Here is an 8,901-nt window from a genome sequence, read left to right as displayed (position 1 = left end):
GTACAGGACATGTATGATGGCAGCAGAACAATGGTGAGGTGTGACAGAGGAATTTAAGGTGGAGGTGGGACTGCATTAGGGATCAGCTCTGAGCCCCTTTCTGTTTGCAGTGGTAATGGATAGGCTTACAGATGAGGTTAGACTGGAATCCCCTTGGACCATGATGTTCGCAGATGATATTGTGATATGCAGTGAAAGCAGGGAGCATGCAGAGGAACAATTAGAAAGATGGAGACATGCACTGGAAAGGAGAGGAATGAAGATTAGCCGAAGTAAAACAGAATATATGTGCGTGAATGAGAAAAGTGGAGGGGGAAGAGTGAGGCTACAGGGAGAAGAGATAGCGAGGGTGGACGACTTCAAATATTTAGGGTCAACAATACAGAGCAATGGTGAGTGGGGTCAGGAAGTGAAGAAACGGGTCCAAGCAGGTTGGAACAGCTGGCGAAAGGTGTCTGGTGTGTTACGTGACAGAAGAGTCTCTGCTAGGATGAAGGGCAAAGTTTACAAAACAGTGGTGAGGCCGGGCATGATGTACGGATTAGAGACAGTGGCACTGAAGAAACAACAGGAAGCAGAACTGGAGGTGGCAGAAATGAAGATGTTGAGGTTCTCGCTCGGAGTGACCAGGTTGGATAGGATTAGAAATGAGCTCATTAGAGGGACAGCCAAAGTTGGATGTTTTGCTGACAAGGTTCGAGAGAGCAGACTTCAATGGTTTGGACATGTTCATAGGCAAGAGAGTGAGTATATTGGTGGTAGGGTGCTGAGGATGGAGCTGCCAGGCAAAAGGGTGAGAGTAAAACCAAAGAGAAGATTTATGGATGTGGTGAAGGAAGACATGAGGGCAGTTGGGGTTAGAGAGGAAGATGCAGGAGGTAGGCTAAGATGGCCAAAGATGACACGATGTGGCGACCCCTCACGGGACAAGCCGAAAGGAAAAAAAGAAAAAGAATGATGCAAGAATAAAACACCAGTCAGACAGCAACCTCTGTGTCCAGCGTCCCTTTGTGTCCAGTCTCCCTCTATGCACCAGAACACAATGCAGTGTAGCCGGACTGACCCGGTGTAATGGTCTGAGCCAGACATGTCCAAAGTCCGGCCCCTGGGCCAATTGCGGCCCGTGGACAAATTTTTACCGGCCCGCGGCCTCTATCATGAAATCAATAATATGCGGCCCGCCAGCACTGTTGACCACAGTATAAAATACATGTGTACAAAAAGCTATTTTTCATATTTTTCATTTCACCAGAAGATGGCAGTAGCCCTGTGGCCGCACTCTGGCCGCCGTGACCCCTGACCTTGCGTGATCGTTTCAGCCCAGCCCATTTCTAACATGGCGTCTGTAAACAAAAAAAGGAAAGTTGACCGCGAGGGCCGCCGCTTCCAGGACAAGTGGAAATTTGAGTATTTTTTCACTGAAATACGAAACAACTGTGTCTGCCTAATTTGCCAAGAGACTGTGGCTGTTTTCAAGGAATTCAACATCAAGAGGCACTACCAGACGAAACATGCTAGCTACGACAAGCTAACTGGGAACAAACGCGGTGAAAAAGTGAAGCAACTGGAAGCTGTTTTAACGGCACAGCAAAGCTTTTTCACAAGAGTCCGTGAGTCAAATGAAAATGCCACAAAGGCAAGCTACGAAGTGGCAACGGTGATTGCAAAGCACTGCAAACCTTTCACTGAGGGTGAATTTATTAAAGACTGTGTAATGGAAATGGTTGAGAAAATTTGTCCCGCGAAGAAGCAAGAGTTTGCCAATATTTGCCTGGCTCGTAATACTGTGGTACGGAGAATTGAAGACGTTTCATTAGATATTAAGAGACAGTTAGAAGCAAAAGGAACTGAGTTTGACTTTTTCTCGTTAGCGTGCGATGAAAGCACGGATGCGTCCGACACCGCTCAGTTACTGATCTTTTTAAGAGGAGTGGACAATGACATGAACGTGAGTGAAGAGCTTCTGGACCTCCAGAGTCTGAAGGGCCAAACAAGAGGAACGGATTTATTTGTTTCTGTTTGTTCCACCGTAGATGACATGAAACTACAGTGGAATAAAGTCACCGGGATTATTACGGACGGCGCACCTGCCATGGCTGGCGAGCGGAGTGGATTATCAAGCCTTGTCTGTAACAAAGTCAGCGAAGAAGGAGGCAGCGCTATTAAACTCCACTGTATTATTCATCAAGAAGTTCTCTGTGCCAAATATATGAAATATGATAATGTTATGAAACCGGTGATAAAGAGTATTAATTATATTCGCTCCAAAGCGCTGTGCCACCGCCAGTTTCAACAGTTTCTTCTCGACATCCAGGCTGAATACGGAGATGTTTTGTATCACACCGACGTAAGGTGGCTCAGTCGGGGGTCTGCGCTGTAGCGCTTCTTCTCTCTCAGGGAGGAAATTGGACAATTCTTGACTAAAAAGGGACAACCCATGCCACAATTAAATGATCCTGTTTGGCTGGCTGATTTGGGATTTTTAGTTGACATAACGCGACATCTGAATGCGCTGAACACAAGCCTTCAAGGGCAAAATGCAGTGGTAAGCCAACTGTATTCACACATCAAAGCCTTTCGGACCAAGCTGCTACTTTTCCAAAGACACCTGTCACAGGCGCAGCCCAATACCGCACATTTCCCGTCGCTGCAGGAAATTGTGACCAGTTTCCCACAGATCAATATCAGTGCGCAAATGACAAAGTATGCAGCAGACATCTCATCTCTGGTTGAGGAGTTTCAGCAACGCTTTCGGGACTTTGCAGCTATTGAAAAGGAGGTCACGCTTTTTTCCTCTCCTTTCTCCGTGGACCCTGATGACGCTCCAGACCACCTGCAACTGGAGCTCATTGAGCTGCAGTGTGACGCCGAGCATCGCAGTCGGCACCAACAGCTCCCTCTTGTCAACTTCTACCGCCAGCTGGATGAAGGCAGGTTCCAAGCAATTCGGACATTTGCTAAGAAAATGCTGAGCTTGTTTGGCTCCACATACATGTGCGAGAAGACATTCTCCGTTATGAACATTAACAAGAGCCGCATGAGGACGAGACTGAGTGACTCTCACCTGCGTGACGTCTTGCGCATCAAAACCACTGCTCTTGAGCCAGACATGGACTACATACTGCAGTCAAGATCCCAGTATCACCCTTCACATTAGTGCAGGCAAGACCTTTGTTAAGTCCTCTGAGTTGAGTAAATTCTTAAATCTCAGTTAATTAATTTTTTTGTGATGGTCAAAATCACAGTTTGAATATGCAGTGATCATTGTTTTGTTTTCAGCACTTTTCCTACAGTGAGCATATAATAGTGAATAATATGTAATGTTTCACATGAACTTAGATATCCTTTATAGTTTTCTTAATTTTTTGTGGTTTGTGATTTCGGTAAAAACCTAAATGTAAAAAAAAATGTACAAGTAAAAGTATGCCATTTGTAATTAAATAAAAAAAAATCCCAAAAAGTTAATTTGTATTTAATGTTAATGGTTCAAAGAATGTCAGGCTAAATAGTCGGCCCCCACACATTTTCACCTTACCAAATCTGGCCCTCTTTGCAAAAAGTTTGGACACCCCTGGTCTGAGCACTCCCGGTGCCGAAAAGTCTTGTTATTAATGCGCACATGCGTACATTAATTTGCATGCACGTATATTTTGTAAACTTCTGGCCATTCTGAAACATCCGCATCGATGCTTCAACGTGTGCCAATCGCCAACTTGTCGCTGAGTGTTCATGTTCGCGATCGGCGTCTCAGAAAGATGAACACAGCGAACGTACAGATGTGTGTATACTTTTTTTTTAAGGTTAGGTTAGGGTTACGGTTAGGATGTAACGTATGTTAGCTCGCTCTATGTCAATGATTTCCAACCTTTATAGAGCCAAGGCATATATTTTACAATTGAAAAATCCCGCGGCACAACAACAAAAGTAAATGTCACCAAAAATGGATAGGTTGATTACTGTATGTACTTCCTGCCATTAAATAAAAGAGGATTTTTTTTGTTCTGTCTGTCATTGTGCCTCACTGGTATAAATAGATGAATACATAATTAATAATTAGCAATTACATAAAATTGGATACCTTCCCACACACACCTGAAGAGTGCTCACGGCACACTAATGTACCCCGGCATACTGTTTGAGAATCACTGGGAGCTTTGGGAACTATGAGAGCGGGGGATTTCCCAGTCACCATCTACTACGTACCCAGAGTTCCCCTGTTAGTAACGCATGCGCATTAATTACAAGGGGACTTTTCAGCACAGGGGAGCGCTCAGACTGTCACACCAGCTTCACTTGTATGGGTTTTCTCTGGGCACTCCGGTTTCCTCCCACATCCCAAAAACATGCATTAATTGGAGACTTTTGCTTCAATGTGTGATTTTGAGTGCGACTGTTGTCTGTATGTGCCCTGTGATTGGCTGGCAATCCTTCCAGGGTGTACCCTGACCCCTGCCTGATGACAGCTGGGATTGACTCTGGCACTGCCGCGACCCTCGTGAGGATAAGTGGCTCATATAAAGAATAAACGAATGGATGGAATGTAAGTATGTGCATTGATTATCCAAGACGGTTTTCCTCACAAGGGTCACGAGAGCTGCAGCCTATCCCAGCTCACTTTAGGGGTAAAACGGACTACACAGTGAACTGGTTGCCAGTCAGTCACAGGGCAGATATTGACGAAATCACTGAGCGGGAATCTGTCCCATATGTCTTCCACACCTGTTGATGATACTCAAAATGAATGTTTTTCTCTTTTCAGAAACATGTGCTGTTGTATACGTGTTGAGCACGATGATCCAGCAAGTTTGTCTCAAGAAACAGTTGAAAATTACACAGAAGTGCAGAAAAATGAAAAAAAAAAAATACTGTATGCATGTCAATTTTCTTGATAATTTAAGAACAAGACATTTTCATGTCCCTTGATTACATAATGTTTTAAAATAGATGCTTCCATAGTGTTTATGAGCATCGTGTCCTGGAAAAGAAAGGAAATCCAGAAAGTGAACTACAGCAGACATATGTGTGGATTAGATGTGATAATCCCACACAGTGCTTCAATTGTAATCCCTTTATTATACGGTGTTACATGGGATTATCCAGATGGGTGACTATATAACAAATTGAGGAGATAACACATAGCTTAACAATTTAATTACATGTATTTTAAACCTTCACTGCAACTTTTGCTGTGTTTTTCTTTGACCATCTGTACCTCAATATTAATCCCATATACTTGAAAGTATTTAACCAAGATTTATTTTCTCGAGATACATATATTGTTATTTTGTAGTGTGCTGCCTAACAAGAGATGGCAAGAGACTGCCTGCACTTATCGGATAACTGATGGTTCTGAAATTAATAGACACAGGAATGGATAATAACACATTTACACATACACACACATGCACACAGACAAGCACACACACAGACACACACACTGTTGAAAGCAGGTCACAGTCAGTCTGAACTGGAGCAATACTGTGCTACAGCAACAGAGGGCTTGGGAAATCTCACACTTGGTGCCTGGTTGTGGACAGATAGACAGACACATGCACATGTGTTGGGGAGGCAGTAATTCTACAGCCTGATATACACCTATGAGCAACATTTATAAAAGATAACAAGATGGCTCTGTTTATTCTGAATGTGTGCACACTAATACAATAACGTGAGACAATCCAAAAGTAAAAAAAAAAAAAATCCAACAAAGACAAAAATATTCAATTTTAATTGACACTGACAGATATTAATTAGTTATTTTAGTTTTATTTGTAAAAATATTATCAAATTATCAGATTATGATCCTTATTGGGGATTTTTATGCTCATGTCTACAAAGAAGCTACAATGTCAACATTCATGTGATTTTTTCCAATTTATATTTTTATATCACACTTTGCAACCACCATTAAGTTAAAAAAAATGTTAGCAATGTTGCAATGATCATAAATTCTCCCATGCCACTAAGTAAAGCATAAAATTCCACCAAGGAAGAACTATTGATACATGCAAATAAAATTTTTATAAATTTGCATTTGGGGTTGTTTTTTTCCTCATCTCTTGGTGGGATGGTGGAGCAGCTGTAGAGTGTTGTCCAGACAATTCTGAGGACCGGGGTTCAAATGCCTGCCCCGCCTGTGTGAAGTTTGCATGTTCACTTCGTCCCAGCTTGGGCTTTCTCCGTGCACTCCGGTTTCTCCATATGCCCTGCGATTTGCTAGCAATCAGTTCAGGGTGTACTGCGCCTCCTGCCCGATGACTGCTGGGATAGGCTCCAGCATTCCGACGACCCTCGTGAGGATAAGCGGCTCAGATAATGAATGGATGGATGTCTATCTCTTTGTTAGTTAATAGAATACTTCCTGATTGAAGGAGGAGTTCCAATGGATCATATTAATTCACATCTGAATAATAATAATAACGATGATAAAAAAAAATGATCCTTTTCCAGATCATTACAGAAATCAGTGTCATAAAATGTAACTGCTAATATAAATGTAATGTAAATGTAATTCCTCCAAAATTTGTAGTGATTTGTGTTCTATTCCATTTTACAAGGGATTCTGACTACTGTTAACAGGCTCATAAAAAGTGGCGAATGGTGGCCCAAGACTTTTGCACAGTATATGAATTTACCCTTTTGCTGATCAGTACTCGTAATGTGTTGCAGTCATAAAAGTAGTCATGTTGTGGCTGCTCAGTGCGTGTTGTTGCAATTGTGCATCGTAATCACAAAGATAACCTAACTATTCACCAGGACATATTCAGTGCCGATTAATAATTAAACATGAAAACAACGATCATGGCAGCAGAGTGGATAAGCTGGTAAAGCGTTGGCCTCACAGTTCTGAGGACCCGGGTTCAATCGGGGCCCTGCCTGTGTGGAGTGTGCATTTTCTCCCCGTGCCTGCGTGGGTTTTCTCTGGGCATTCCGGTTTCCTCCCACATCCCAAAAAACATGCAACAAAAATTGGACACTAAATTGCCCCTAGGTGTGATTGTGAGTGCGGCTATTGTCTATCTCCATGTGCCCTGCGATTGGCTGGCAACCAGTTCAGGGTCTAACCTGCCTCCAGCCCGTTGACAGCTGGGATAGTCTCCAGCACCCCCCGTTACCTTTGTGAGGATAAGCATCAAAGAAAATGGATGGATGGACAACGATCTTAAAAAGTTGACCATTTGTAATAGTGTCATACTAGACCCAAAAATCCATAACTGTATTGTGCTGACATGAACGTTTTATACTGTATACTGGCTTTATTTCACCACTATGTGTTTTTTCACATTTTAAAGTATAAATCAGTCACTCATATTTTAAAAATGTACTGGTGTGGGTAGTAATGCCCTCAGAATATAAAGTTGTGAGTTTGATTAGGGATGGAATCTCAAGACCTTAAAATGACTTACTGAGTTGTTATACAAGAGTATGTAGATGTTATCTAATACTGGGTTAGTCCAATGATACTATTTTGATGTTGATGACTCGGGGGATTTTTCAAACTAACAGATTAATATAACTATAAATTAAAATTTAAAAAAATATCAGTATATTACTAAATTTGGGAAAAAACATCATTTGAAAACTTCTTGTTAACAGATTAATATAACATAACTGTAAATTAAAAATAAAATAAACAAATACATAACTAAAATAGAAAAAAACATTTCAAACTCAGAAATTATAATTTCCAATTTCAACTGATATTAGTAGAACATAATATAAAATAGTATTTACATTTTGTTCAGTAGGGTTATCTTGCATTTCCTGTTTCCGGGTGAATACTGATTGTTTAGGAGCATGCTTCTTTTGTTACCAACGTATATGAAATAAACACGCAAATTAATGACAAAAATACACAAAATAAGCAATGTCTTTCAATATCTATGTATTTCTACTCGTAACAAATTTTATGTTTGATTTTTTGTGTTCGACTGTGCAGATTTGCAAGTACGATGGATACACGCCCGTCAAATCACAGTAACTGTTATTTGCTTTCTTTTCAATTGTTTTGGCCCTCCACTATTTGTGTGGATGAAATGATCTCTCAATTTCTTCAACAATTCCCTGTCTAAAATTAAATGTGCAAATGCTTCATTCTGGATGACAAAAGAACACTGAAACATTCCCATTTTGTCAGTTACAAATATTTGTGATTGCTTCAATACTTATTAGTGGCATACAAATCATAGTTGTTTGAGTATTGAGTCTGTCAGCCTTATTACTCAAAAGTCATGATATTGTTTGCTTACTTTTCCAACAAATCATAAGGAGACCAAAAACATCCATCTGCCACTTTACTCTCCACTCTGAAAGACAGAAATGCTAAAGTATTGAGTTCTATGATAATCCTCCCAAACCCCATGAGATGGGATGAGGGTGTGGGGGAGTTTTATCCCTGAATGTATGTATAAGTATATGGATGGGTTTTGGGGGTGGTGGTGGTAAATTAACTCATCTGTGTCTGGCTATAATTGATTTGGACGTTAATCTGATGGATCTGGTCTAAGAGTTCGGCTAATATATATTGAGACTGGAGAGAGTGCAACTCTGCCTCAGGGCTGTTGACGGCTGCGGTGAGGATGGGGGAAGATTAACAAGGGATTTCTTCAGCGTCCTGATAGAAAAAAAAACAAAAACAAAACACTGTAACCCACATGAGCAAGTATTTAGGGACAGAGACAAGGAAAAATTCTCTCCAAGTAATAAATCTCAAACAGAATCATGCTCTCTGGGGCGACCGTCTGCTTCTCCACTTGTTGTCTTGAGATCGAGAGACAGACCTGTTTTGTCTGTCTCTCGATAGAGGGGTTGAGCAGCTCGGGGAGGCATAAGAGAAACACATGCACAACAACTGGTGTACTGACAAGAGTCCAAAGATGACAGCAACAATGACGATACTGG

Source organism: Syngnathoides biaculeatus, chromosome 13 (assembly GCF_019802595.1).
Source record: "Syngnathoides biaculeatus isolate LvHL_M chromosome 13, ASM1980259v1, whole genome shotgun sequence".
Lineage (NCBI taxonomy): Eukaryota > Metazoa > Chordata > Actinopteri > Syngnathiformes > Syngnathidae > Syngnathoides > Syngnathoides biaculeatus.
The sequence above is the reverse complement of the archived record's forward strand: the minus strand, read 5'-3'. Positions refer to the sequence as shown.